This window comes from Vombatus ursinus, unplaced genomic scaffold, assembly GCF_900497805.2.
Source record: "Vombatus ursinus unplaced genomic scaffold, bare-nosed wombat genome assembly UNPS02013950.1, whole genome shotgun sequence".
In the NCBI taxonomy this organism is placed as follows: domain Eukaryota; kingdom Metazoa; phylum Chordata; class Mammalia; order Diprotodontia; family Vombatidae; genus Vombatus; species Vombatus ursinus.
The window spans coordinates 3059052-3070373 of NW_020953728.1; positions in this window are offsets into that span (position 1 = coordinate 3059052).

An 11322-nucleotide genomic window follows, 5' to 3' on the forward strand; every position below is an offset into this window, starting at 1 on the left:
CAGTCTATTTCTTCCCTATTCCTTTCATTCTGTCTCTGTTCCTGGGTTTTCAGAGAAAAAGTAGATGTTTGGTTCCAGGGACATATTCTAGTCTGTGAAAAGAAGAGGAATAAATTTGGAACCAAAAATTAAAAAAAAAATGTCAAAAAAAATTGTTTTCACATGCAACTGGGAAATAAGAAATACAGGAAATCGGGTATAGAAATCTAACCTGCCCTACAGGAAAATAGAAAGGGAAGGGAATAAGAGAAGGGGGAGACACAGAAGGGAGGGCAGATTAGGTGAAGGGGTATTGAGAATGCATGCCATCTTGGGATGGAGGGAGGGATGAGATGGGGAGAAAATTTGGAACTCAAAATCTTGTGGAAGTGAATGTTAAAAACTAAAATAAAAAAATTCAAAAAATAAAAATAAATACAAATAAAAATTAATTAATTAAATAAATATTCTTTTTTAATTTTTAAAAAGAAGAGGAATAGCAGAGTTATGAGAGTATCCCTCATTTTAATACCTCTCCCAGAGATGTTCCCATAAGATATTACTTGCATAGGGACCAGCAATTAATTACAATCATTTGAGACTACAAAATGGTTAGATTATTGCCAGTACATTCCAGTATTTTGTTTTTGGTTTTAGTGCTTTATTTTTTGTATTCAGAAGTTCTGAGTATCTTTCTTGTATTATTTTCTGGGCAAGACTGCCTGGAAGATAAAAGGGAAAATATAAAACTGAACAAACAATTGGAAAATTTCGTAGTAAAATATTTATGAAATCTTCTGAATGGAAATATTAAAGAATATACATGTTTCTCTTCACCACATGGTATAGTTATAAAAAAAAAAGACAACATACTAGAGGACAGAGAAATCATAAGCAAATTTTTGAAAAGCAGCTATACTAAAAACATTTTTTTTTACAGATCACAACAATAAAAATGGTAATAAATACAGAGATGGAAACTTAATAGAGTGCTGAACAATGTGTAGGTAAAAAAAATTGTAGATACAATTAATAATATTGTTAATAACAATGACAGTGACAAAGCAACATACCAAAATTTTCTAGTTTACAGCTAGAGTAATTCTGAGAAGAAAAATTATATCTCTGAAAAGATTAACAAACCAGGAGAGGATTAATGTGTCAAATATGCAATTAGAAATTAGAAAACAACCACAAAATGCACACAAAGAAGAAATGGTGAAGATTAGAAGACAAATAAATTGAAAAACAAAAATATTCAAACTGATTTTAAAAACTAAAATCTGATTCTTTGAAAAAGTTTTTTTTTTAATTTTTCATATTCTCCAAGAAGAATATGAATCAGTCTCAGGCCTTGGAAGAACTCAAAAGGGATTTTGAGAAGCAAGTAAGAGAAGTAGAGGAAAAACTGAGAGTTTTGCAAGAAAATCATGAAAAACAAGTCAACAGCTTGCTAAAGGAGACCCAAACAAATACTGAAGAAAATAACACCTTAAAAAATAGCCTAACCCAAATGGCAAAAGAGGTCCAAAAAGCCAATGAGGAGAAGAATGCCCTAAAAAACAAAATTGGCCAAATGGAAAAGGAAGTCCAAAAGATTACTGAAGAAAATACTTCCTTAAAAATTAGAATAGAGCAATTGGAAGCTAGTGACCTTATGAGAAATCAAGACACTGTAAAACAAATCCAAAAGAATGAAAAATTAGAAAACAATGTGAAATATCTCATTGGAAAAACAACCGACATGGAAAATAGATCCAGGAGAGAGAATTTAAAAATTATTGGACTATCTGAAAGCCATGATCAAAAAAAGAGCCTAGACATCATCTTTCAAGAAATTATCCAGGAAAACTGCCCTGATATTTTAGAACCAGAGGGCAAAATAGAAATTGAAAGAATCCAATTTGGAACTCAAAGTTTTAAAAACACGTTTAAAAAAAATGTTTTCATATGCAACTGGGAAATAAGAAATACAGGAAATGGGGTACAGAAATCCATCCTGTCCTACAGGAAAATTGAAGGGGAAGGGGATAAGAGAAGGGGGCAGAGATAGAAGGGAAGGCAGACTAGGGGAAAGGGTATTCAGAATGTATGCCATCTTGGGGTGGAAGTAAATGTTGAAAACAAAAAATAAAATAAAAATTATCATAAAAAAAAGAAATTTAATTTGGCTGTTGCTTCCATGAAGGCTAAAGCTAGAGTTACTGAAAATCCAGAAAATAAAGCTCTCCACACAAAAATCGTTTTCATTGTCAAATTGTTTAATATCAGAATTGAATATCATCAGTAGAAATAACATTAACAAAGATATATTATCATGTTCCTTGCTACCAGTCCCTAGGAACATGGGACCTTTCAATCTGTAGCTGAAAACTCTTACGGGCACTGTCTCCCCCGTTAGAATATGGACTCCTTAAGATAAGGGACTGTCTTACTTTTCTATTTGAATATCCAGCACTTAACAATGGGCTGCCTCCAGAACTAGCCTATGACCATTACTAAATATTTTCAAGTTGCCTTGGACAACCAAACACTTGTCATGGGCACAGTTCTTAGCACAGTACTTTATACATAATAAACAATTAAAAATTTAAAAAAATTAAAAAAACAAAAAAAACAAACTAAAATCTGATTCTTTGAAAAAGTTTTTTTTATTTTTTATCAACTTCATTAATATAAAATTCAAATTAACACAATAAAATAACCAGTGTAAAGTCACAATAAACATAAGAAATAAAGAATAATTAGAACCTACTCTAATTAGTTTTATACCAATAAAACTAAGAATTCAAAGAGGATTTTCTTTTTAAAAAAAAACATAAAATACCCAAATTAACAGAGCACCAAAAAGATCTTTAGACATCCAATTTTAGCAAAGGAAATTAAACTAACTTTAAAGAAAAAAACTGCTCCAGATATATTTCCAGGAAAATATTATCAAATATTAAAAGAATAACTAGTGCCTATGCTGTACAATTCAATTTCAAAAACTGAGAAAGAAAACCCTCTACCAAACATCTTTTATGAGCTAAGTATAGTCTAAATGTTTGTACCAGGGGAGGATAAAGCAGAGAACTACAGATTTCACTAATGAATATCAATTTTAAAATTTGAAATAAAATCTCATCAAAAAGACTAAAAGAATTTATCCTCTTTCATTTGTAATTAAATTTAATTTCCGCAATAAACAAGCATTTATTTTTCTCCTCACATCCTCACCAGTGAGAAAAGAGAAAGGAAAAAACCGTTACAAAAATGTTTCATTTCACATATTTAGTCCATCGTCTCTCTGTCCATTAGCATTCTTCATTATCAGTCTTCTGGAATCAGGGATGATCATTGAGTTGGTTAGAGTTCTTACGCCTTTCAAAATTATTCATTTTTACAATATTATGACCACAATATAAACTGTTTTCCTAGTTTCGTTACTTTAGTCTTCAACCATTTATATAACTCTTTCAAGGTTTCTCTGAAATTATCTCTTTCATCATTTCATATTGCATAATAATATTACATTCATAGAGCATAAAATTTATTCAGCATTATAGAAATTTAACCCAAAATATTCTCTATCAAGCTAGATTTATACCAAGGATACAAGAATGATTCAGTATAAGGAAAGCAGGGGACATAATTGATCATATTAAAAACAATACCATCCCAAACCACATGACTAAGTTAATACATGCACTACAATACCCATTTACACATTAAAAAATCCTCTAAGACACAGACATAAGATATCTTCCTAAGATGATAAAAAAGTGTCTACCTAAAACCAAAAGTTAGTATTACATGAAGTGGGGAAACAAAAGAAACTTTCATAACTGCTAGAGTACAGAAAGGATATCCTCTTTTCATGCTTGACTTAGTTCTAGAAATACTTGTGATAGCAAAAAAACAAGAGAAAGAAATTAAATACATAAAGATAAATATAAGACATAAAGAGACAAAGTTAACCTTTTGTTTTTTGCTGATGACAAGATGACTTAGAAAATCCTATTGAACAAAGGAATTAATCAAAACAATTAATAGCTTTAACAAAGTTGCTGATTTCACAAGATAAACCCACAACAATCAGCAGAATTCTTAACACAACAATGACAAAAGTAAAAAAGAAAAAGCAAAACCCAAAATAACTACAAAATGCAAAGAGTATATCTCAATCTACCAGTGCATACATAATTATAAGACAATTCCTAAAGAAATAAAGAACAACTTAAATAACTGCAGTCAGTGCTCATGACTGATACTTAGCAATGCAATAAAAATGAAAATATTACCAATGTTAATTTATAGACATAATGTTATACCAATAAAATTTCCAAGGGAGTATTTTACAGAAGTGGACAAAATAATAGCAAAATTTATTTGGAGGAATTTCATTTGGAGGTCAAGAATACCAATGGAAGCAATGAGGGGAAGGGAGGGAAAGTAGGAATGAAGAGGAAATAGCATTTCCAGACCTTAAACCATAGAATAAAATAGTAATAATCAAAACTATTTGGTACTGGCTTAAAAATAGAAAACCAAATCAATGACATGGACTAAATAAGGAATAAATAGAAGTAAATGAATTCATTAAACAATTATTCAAAAAGCCCCAAAATAGAAATTATCTAGGAAAAAACTGCCTATTTTATAAAAATTGGTAGGTAAACTGGAAAGTAACATGGCAGGAGTTATGTTTCAAATAATATCTTGCATAAGCTCCTATGGATTCAATTTTCATCTCTGCACTGATGATTCTTAAATCTATTTATCTGGCCCTAAACTCTCTGCTTACCTCCAGTCTGAGATTTCTAACTATCTAGTGGACATCTTGAAATAGTATGTTCTATGGACATCTTAAACTCACGTTGAAAACTGAACTCATTATTTTCTCCCAAATGCTCCCCTCAACTTCACTTCCCTATTCAGGGTACTACAATGCCCCCAATCACTCAAGCTCATAATCTGGATGTCATCCTTGACTCTTCACTCTCCCTTACCCTTCACAATGCCCAATCCATTGCCAAAATCTGTTCATTTTACCCTTGTCACATCTCTCATATTTACTCCCTTCTCACTTCTCACATGGCTACCACCCTGGTATAGGCCCTCATTACTTCATAGCTGAACTTATTGCAATAGCCTGCTGGTTGGTCTCCCTGCCAAAAATCTCTCCCCACTTCAGGCCATCCTACACTCAGCTGTCAAAGTGATCTTCCTAATTGGAAAATGGTATGGCAAAAACTAGGCAAAAACCAACATCTTACACCATATACCAAGACAAGTTACAAATGGTTACATGATTTAGACGTAAAGGGTGATACCATAAGCAAATTAGGAGAGCAAGGAATAGTTTACCTGTCAGATCTATGGAAAAGGGAAGAATGTATGACCAAACAAGAGATAGAGAACATTATGAAATGCAAAATGGATAATTTTGATTACCTTAAATTAAAAAGGTTTCCACAAACAAAGCCAATGCAACCAAGATTAGAAGGGAAACAGAAAGCTGGGAAACAATTTTTATAGCCAGTGTCTCTGATAAAGGCCTCATTTCTAAAATATATAGAGAACTGAGTCAAATTTATATGAATACAAGTCATTTCCCAATTGATAAATGGCCAAAGGACATGAACAGGCAGTTTTCAGATGAAGAAATCAGTTATCCATAGTCACATAAAAAATGCTCTAAATCACTGTTGATTAGAGAAATGTAAATTAAAACAACTCTGAAGTACCTCTTTATACCTATTAGATTGGCTAACATGACAAAAAACAGGAAAATGATAAATGCTGGAGAAGATGTGGGAAAATTGGAACACTAATGCATTGTTGGTGGAGTTGTGAACTGATCCAAATATTCTGGAGAGCAATTTGGAACTATACCCAAAGGGTTACAAAACTGTGCATGCCCTTTGATCCAGCAATACCACTTCTAGGTCTGTATCTCAAAGAGATCATAAAAAGGGGGAAAAGAACCAACATGTACAAAAATATTTATAGCAGCTCTTTTTGTGGTGGCAAAGAATTGGAAATGGAGGGGATGCCCATCAATTGGGGAATGGCTGACAAGTTGTATTATATGAATGTAATGGAATGCTACTGTGCTATAAAAAATGATGAGCAGGCTGGTTTCAGAAAAAACTGGAAAGACTTATGTGCCGGTTGCGCCGTGCACTCTCCTCCTATAAGGAGCAGGCTGCCAGAGTCATACTTACCAGTCTTCGGTGCCCACCCGGATAAACACAGAGACAAGACGATCAGGAGGTGCAAAAACTCGAGCTTTATTCAGAGGCCATCACAGCAAGGCCAAGCAGGAAAGCCAGAGCAAGAGAGCAGGAGCAAGAGAGAGGGAGCTCCGATCTCTATTGTTCCTTAAGTACCTACTTAGCCCCTCCTCCTCAGCCCGCCTACTAGTCATTGATTGTAGGATCAGATACTGGAAGGGGATGTCTGGGTTTAGCGCTGCACCAAGGGAGAGGACGTGACGCAGGAGGCTAGGACCGGATACAGGAAGGAGACGTCTGAGGTTAGTGCATAGACAAATGGAGAGTACATGACACAGGAAGTCAGGGGAGGCGTCTGGGGACAGTGCTACACAAAGGGAAAGTACGTGACCCAGGAAGTCAGGAAGGAGATGTCTGGGGTTAACATTGCACCTAGGGAGAGGACTGGACAAAGGGAATTCGTTCTCTGCCGTCCCACTCCCACGTGGCACAGCCCCCTGCCTCAGGAGCACGTGCTCCGGCTACTTCCTTGTATTCTGTTCCTTCCCCAGCTTATCACAGCTCCACATAGCACTGCCCACTGCCTCGGGAGCGTGAGCTCTGGTTACTTCTCCATATCCAGTTCCCATCCCAGTTCACCACAACTCCGCCTAGCACAGCCCCTGCCTCGGGAGCGTGAGCTCCGGTTACTTCCTAATATCTTGTTCCTACCCCATCTTGCCACAATCCCCATGTGGCAGTAGCCAACATCAAACAATCCCTCACAGACTTACATGAACTGAGATGAGCGAAGTGAACAGAACCAGAACATTGTACACAGTAACAGCAACATTGGGTGATGACCAACTTTGATAGACTTAGCTCTTCTCAGCAATGCAATGATCTAAGGCAATTCCAAAAGACTCATGATGGAAAATGCTATCCACATCCAAAGAAAGAACTATGGAGTCTGAATGCAGATTGAAGCGTACCATTTTCTTTTACTTTTCTTCCTCATGGTTTTTCCCTTTTGTTCTGATTCTTCTTTCATAGCATGACTAATGCGGAAATATGTTTAATATGATTGTATAGCCTGTACATAGCCTATATCAGATTTCATGCCATCTTGGGGAGGGGGGAAAGAAAGGAAGGGGAAAAAATTGGGAACTCAAAATCTTATAAAAGTGAATGGTGACAATTAAAAATTAATTAATTAATTAAATTTTTAAGACTGTGATCTTCCTAAAGCACAGTTCTGACCATGTCATTCCTCTACTCCAGTGGTTCCTAATCACCTGTAAAAATAAATATAAAATTCTCTATTTCACCTTCAAAGACCTTCATTACTTCCCCTGCCTCTGCCACCTGCCCCCTACACACACACACACACACATACCTTTCTTCTTACACCACCTTATACTCTGTGATCCAGTGACACTGGCCTTTTTGCTATTTCACACACTATGCTTTGCTCCTAATACAGAGCATTTTCACTGGTTGTCCTCCAAACCTAGAATGTTCTCCCTCCTCATCTCTTCCACCTGGCTTCCTTCAAGTCCTACCTAAAATCCCACCTTCAACAAGAGGCCTTTCCCAATCCACTTGAATTCTAGTGCCTTCCCTCTGTTGATAATTTCCAAATTATCCTTTATATATGTTACAAGGAATGGTATGTACAAGATTCACAGGGAGTCAAGGATAGATATCTCTCCAATCTCCTCCCTCCACCCTTCTTCAAGGAAAACTTCCAGGAGGGAAAACAGGATGTTGGGGCCAGAGGCTAACCATTCTGCTTTCCTCAGAAAGAATGAATTTCAATATATATCTGCTTCCTTAAATAGTATTAGTCTAGTGAATGTAATTTTTAGGTGCAAGATAAACTCCTGATCTCTATTTCTTAATGGGAAAGTGAGGTCACAAGCTTTATCTCCAAGGTTTGACTTTATTCCCTCCAAATATCAGTTACACAATGAACACACATAGCAAATAGCAAAGAAATTCATTCGTCTGAGTCAATAGCAAAATAGAAATTGGAAAAAGTATACATACCAGACAATATATATTGGCATGTCCCAGCCATGAGCACTAAATATTACTCTGCTATTGTTCTTTATTTCTATAAAGAGCCTTTTGTAACTTAATCTATACAAGTCTCTTTTTTTTGTATTTTTATAGATCAATCTTCAGATACTTGTGCACTTTGTAATTATTTGGAATGATATTTCCCTTTCTATTATTGCCTCTTGGGTTCTGTTATTATTTTATATTGTCTATTACTGTAGAGGGCAACATCATCCTCCCAGTCCTTCAGACCTGCAACCTAGCAATTATCATTATCCTTATCCTTATCCTCATTAACATATCACTATGTTTTACCCCCATTATCCAAGCTGTTGCCAAAGTGTTGATTTCATCTTTGCAATACCTTTCAAATGTGCCCTTTTCTGCCCTATGATATTGCCACTACCCTGGTACAGGTCCTCATCACCTCACACCTTGATTAAGTCATTTTCCTAAAATACAGGTCTGATTATGTCACCTCCTCTACTCAGTAAACTCTAGTGGTTTCTAATTGTCTCCAGAATCAAATAAAAAATACTCTGTTTGGCATTCAAAGCCCTTCATAACCTAGCTCCCTCCTACCTTTCCAGTCTTTTTACACCTTACTCTTCAGCATATACCTTTCAACCCAGTGACACTGGTATCCTGCCTTTTCCACCAACAAAATATTCCATCTCTCAGCTTCAGGAATTTCCTCTGGCTATCCCCATGCCTACTCTGCTCTGACTACTGGCCTCCCTAGCTTCCTTTAAGTCCCAACTTAAATCCCACCTTCTACAGGAAGCCTCACCTAACCGCTCTTAACTCCAGTGCCTTCTGTTAAGATTCAGCAACATTTCTGGAGGAAAGATGGGAGTGGTCCCAATGCTATTTCCCTGAGATATTGAGTGTTGTGCTGTTCTCCGATCTGGGCACCTGAAAGCTTTCAGTAGTCTGAAGGGGTAAAATGTCTAATTGCTATCCCCTGGTCAAAGCTCCGCAAGTTCCTTCCTAGCCTGAGTTTTGAACTGTGCAAGAGTTGACTGTTGCTGAACTCAGTCATTATCAACCATCTACAAAGCTATGTCCAGAAGAGCAGAATTTGGTAGGCTTCCTTTTGGTATGGGATTCTTGGTTTCGCTATTCCTCTGAAGGCTAGACTAATTAAATAACACTGCTCTGCTCTTGGTGTTTGAGTCACACCACTGTTGCTGCTCCTGCTTCTGCTAGCCTCTGAACTTCCTCTTTTCTCCAGATACAGCAAAGATCCTCCCTACCTGGGAACACCACTCCCTTGTGCAGGTTACCTTCTATATCCATCCTGATTCTTTGTCTCAAAACTAAATAGTGAGCAAAAAGCTCCCAGCTGGTACCTTTCCCCACTCTAGTGACCTGGTAAATTTCGGGGACACCCAAATGCCATGGTGCATACCCTCTCTTCGGGCTCTGGAGTGCTTTGCATGTATTGTGCTTCTAGTTGACACCATTCACAGTGTCTACAGACTTATCTATCTCCCTGTGCTGAGCTGAACTGGACAAATGACTCCCTGTGTCGTTTTCTGGATTTTTCCATAAGGATTCTCTCTAGTGCATTTCCTAGTTCTATTTAGTGAAGTTTGTAGAGCACAGCTCACTGCACTGCTTCCTACCACTCTACCATCTTGGCTCCTCTCTCTTTTCTTCTTTTGATATCTTCAAAACATAATGGCATTTCCAGGCCTTGTGTCTAATTCAACTGCCTCTGTGATCTCTGAGGATGATAAGTTCTAATGGACTATATGTATCACCTCCTGATAGAAGAATGTTAACAGCTTAATTTAATTTAGTCCCTTAAAATTGCTCACTCATATTTACCTTTTTATGTTTATCTTTACTCCTGTGTTTATATATCAGATTTTCTACTCAACTATGGACTTTTCATCAAGGAATGCTTGGAAGTTCTCTATTTTGTTAAAGATTCATTTTTTCCTCTGTAGGATTATACTTAGTTTTGCTGTGTAGGTTATTCTTGGTTGTAATTCTAGATTCTTTGCATTCTAGAATATCATATTCCAAAACCACAATTCCAAACCCTCCTACTCCTTTATAATGGTGGCTACTGAATCCTGTATAATCCTGACTATGACTCCTTGATAGTTGATTTTATTTTTGTTTTTGTTTTGTTTTCTTTTGTTTTGGCAGCTTGCAATATTTTTTTCTTGCTCTGGGAGCTCTGGATTTTGAGTTTTCATTTTGGAGTTTCTTTCAAAAGGTAACTGATGGATTCTTTCCACGTCTTTACCCTCTGATTCTGAGACATATTGCAATTTTCCTTATTATTTCTTTAAATATGATGTCTAGTATTTTTTTTCTTGGTTTTGAGTGATGGCCACATGGTCAAAGGCATTGCATTCAGGTCACGGTCTCCCTTGGTTCAAATTCCACTCCTGACAATTCTCTTCGGGCAACTAGGTGGTACAATGGATAGAGCACTGAGCTAATAATCAGGAAGACTTGTCTTCCTGAGTTCAAATCTAGCCTCAGACACTTACTAATTAGTGATCCTATATAGTAGAATTTCTCTTTATATCTCTTCCAGCTTTTTTTTTGGAGGGGGATGTTATACATAGGAACTCTGATAATTTATTTTATATTTATATATTATATATTATTTTGTATATTTGGATTTATTTCATATCTTTTAACTTCGCTGAATTTATTGCTTCAATTATTTTCTGTTGACTCTTTAAGGATTTCCATATAGACCATCACATCATCTAGAAAAGCAATAGTTTTATTCCCTCTTTGCCCATGTTTATTCCCGCATTTTTTTTCTTTTTATTGCTACATCTAATATTTCTAATGGGGCAGGTAGGTGGCACAATGGATAGAGTGCAGGGCCTAGAGTCAGGATGCCCTGAGTTCAAATCCAGGCTTAGACAGCCTGGGTAAGTCACTCAACTCTGTCTGCCTCAGTTCCTCATCTGTAAAATGAACTGGAGAAGGAAATGGAAAATCCCTCCATTATCTTTGCCAAGAAAACCCCAAGTGGTGTCACAAAAAGTTGGACATGACTAAAACAAATGAACAATAGTAGTCCACTGATTCTTAAATTATCTTTCCTTGA